Below are 3,694 nucleotides of genomic sequence, written 5' to 3' on the forward strand. Positions count from 1 at the left end.
GTTTCAAGTATATCACACAGTGTCATTGTTACCACTGTTTCAAGTATATCACACAGTGTCATTGTTACCACTGTTTCAAGTCACTTTATAATCAGTCTAGAAAATAATATAATAAGCCCCTTGGGCATTTACAAAACAGAAGTTCCCAGCCCGGAATACATTTAAAAATATCATTTAAGTTTTCAACACTTAGAATTATGGCTGAGTTTGCAAAACAGCATTTAAAACCTTGGACTGAAATTAAATGATATGCAAATCATGCTAAGCAGTAATATCAATCCTCTAAGGATTTTACAAATCGGCACAAGGCCCTAAACATGGCATCAAGCCCAGTAATATCAATGAAGTATGTGTATCAATCACCAGTATAGTATAAACATCACACGGGATGGACCAAGTCACAATCCCCAATAGTATCCGACCCCGCACTCGCCATGGAGTGAGTGTCACGCTCAATATAGCGTTACGATGTGAAAGTCCGAGGTTTCAAACCCTCAGAACATCATTTACATCTATTACTCACCTCTAACCGGTCGTAGACTAGTCCGCAATGCCCTTTCCTCTTGAATCGACCTCTTCGCGAGTCGAATCTAGTCAAAACCACAACAAATACGTTACAATAGGCTAAGGGAATATAACCCAATCGAAAAGACTCGAAAAATGTCGAAAATCCCGAAATTAGCAAAACCCGAGCCCCGGACCCACGTCTCAAAATTCAGAAATTTTTACATCAATACGACCCTTATCTCGCCACGAGTCTATACATACCAAATTCACAAAAAATCGGAGTTCATTTGACCCCTCAAATCACCATTTAATTCTCTTAAGTTTCAAGCCCTAAACCACCATTTTTGTCCATAATTTACTTGAGTTTTCAGCTTTAATCCATGTATTTAACTTGGAAATAAGTAGAAACAACTCACCTTTGATGCTTGATGAAATTCCCCTTGAAATTCTCTCCAAAATAATCCAAGCCAAATGAAAGAAATGAAAGAAATAAGCCAAATCCGTGTTTAAAAGAATCTGTCCGTGCTTTGTCGAGTTGTACCTTGCACTTGTGCTATACAAGTTGTACATCCTATTAAAAAAATTTCCTTGTCGGACACCTTCTGTTTAAACACCCATAACGTCTTGTATAAGTATCCAAATGACAAACGGATTGAAGATTTAGAAACTAGACTCGAAGATCTTTAATTTGATAGGTTGTACACCATATAACTCTTTATATATCCCGAGATATGAGCTTCTAAAGTAGGCTCCCCGAATCAGAAAATTGCAGCAGAAATTTCTTCAGCTTTTTCTTTTCTTTTTGGTCCGAATTTCATTCCGTTAACCTTCCGAAATCCACCCGAGGCCCTCGGGACCTTAACCAATTATATCAACATGTCCCACAATATCATTAAAACTTGTCCCAACCTTCGAAACACCCAAAATAACATCAAAACATCAAATCATCATCGAATTCAAGCCTAAGTTTCCAAAAACATCTGAAAATACACTTTCGATCAAAAACCCGACCAAACGATGTCCGAATGACCTGAAATTTTGCACACACATCACAAATGACATAACAAAGCTACAGCAATTCTCGGAATTCCATTCCGACTCCCGGATCAAAATCTCACCTATCAACCGGAATTCGCCAAAATACTAACTTCGCCAATTCAAGCTTAATTCTACATCGGTCATCACAAAAATATTCCGGACACACTCCTAAGTCCCAAATCACCTAACAAAGCTATACAAACCATAAAATTCGTATTTCGAGCCCTCTAACACATTACTCAATATCCGGTTGACTTTTCCAACTTAAGCTTCCTTAAAAGAGACTAAATGTCTCAAACCTTACCAAAACTAGTCCGAATGACTTCAAATTTTGCACACAAGTCATATTCGACATTACGGACTTGCACTAACTTTCGAAATCGCATTCCGACCCCGATATCAAAATTTCCACTTCCGGTCGAATTTTCTCAAAAAGCTTCAAATTTCTATATTTAGCCAAATGACTTCAAAATGACCTCCGGACATCCGAATTCACTTCCAATCGCGCTCCCAAATCCGGAATCACCATACGGAGCTACTCCCAGTCTCGAAATTCCAAACGGACACCAATAACACTGAAATGCATTTTAAGCCAAACTGATGCAATTTCTTCTAAAATGCTATCTTCCACAATAGGTGCCAAAACGCTCTCGAGTAATCCAAAACCCGATCCGGGCATACGCCCAAGTCCGAAATCATCATACGAACCTACTGGAACCTTTGGATCCCAATTCCGAGATCGTTTACTCAAAATTCCAATCCTAGTTCATTTCTTCAATTTTAAGCTTTCAAAATGAGAATTTCCATTTAGATTTGACTCCAAACTTCCTGAATTTTAATTCTGACCATACACACAAGTCAATATACCTGAGATGAAGCCGCTCATGGCCTCAAACTACTGAATGACGCGTCGGAGCTCAAAACGACCGATCGGGTCGTTACAGTATGCCTAGGATTTCTTAGATAAGTGTCATGAGATTCTGCTCAATTCGTGTCTATCATTCTTATGTATTTACTATTAACATGTATGATACTATGGTTGATCTATTGTTTTTGGACATGTCTATTTTGAGGTGATTCTTGGTATTGATTGGTTAACCCGTATTATTTTATCTTAGATTGTCACACCAAGACCGTGACATTGGTTGTGATAGGATTACCAAGGTTAGGATGGAAGATTTCTCTTGGCCATGCCCCTATTAGTGTGATCTCATTTCCGAATGCTCAGCCGATGGTTAAAAAGGGATGCCTTGCATATTTATCTTTTTTCAGGATTCTAATGCAGCAGTTGCCTCCTTGGATTTGGTACCGGTTGTAAGGGGGTATCTAGAGGTGTTTCCTATGGATAAGTCGGGCATACAACTATATAGAGATATTGATTTCAGTATTTACTTGGTTTCGGGTGCTCAACGCAATCTATTCCACCATATCACATGGCTCCAATAGAGTTAAAGGAATTAAAGGAGCAGTTACAAGATTTTCTTGACAAGAGATCCATTTGATCATGTGTTTCTCCTTGGGGAACGTTAATGCTATTTGTGAAGAAGAAAAATAGTTGTATGAGGATGTGTATTTATTACAGGTAGTTGAACAAGGTCACTATCAAGAACTAGTATTCATTACATCGTATTTGCGATTTATTTTATAAACTTAATGGTGCTAAGGTATTCTCCAAGATCGTCTTGAGATCGAGTTATCATTAGCTAAGATTAGGGCTTAAGATATCCCTAAGATGACTTGTAGGATTCGTTATGGTCATTATGAGTTCTTGGTGATGTCATTTGTTTCGAGCCTTATTTGGACTATTTTATGATTTTTTTTGTTGTTGATGACATCTTGGTTTACTCTAGCAGTACAAAGGGGCATGAGTAACGCATAAGAGTAGTACTTCAGATTTTGAGGGATCGTAAACATTATGCTAAGTTTTCGAAATATGTGTTCTAGTTTGATACATTCTTGGGTCATTTTGTGTCTCATGATGGTATTAAGATTGATTCCAAGAAGATTGAGGCAGTTTGTACTTGGCCTAGACCTTCTACAACTACGGAGATCATGAGTTTCTTGGGTTTGGAAGGCTACTATGTCGCTGTGTGGAGGGGTTTTCATCCATTGCAGCCCCATTGTCTAAGTTGACTCAGAAAAGGCATTC

The sequence above is a fragment of the Nicotiana tabacum genome, chromosome 11, assembly GCF_000715075.1.
Source record: "Nicotiana tabacum cultivar K326 chromosome 11, ASM71507v2, whole genome shotgun sequence".
NCBI lineage: Eukaryota > Viridiplantae > Streptophyta > Magnoliopsida > Solanales > Solanaceae > Nicotiana > Nicotiana tabacum.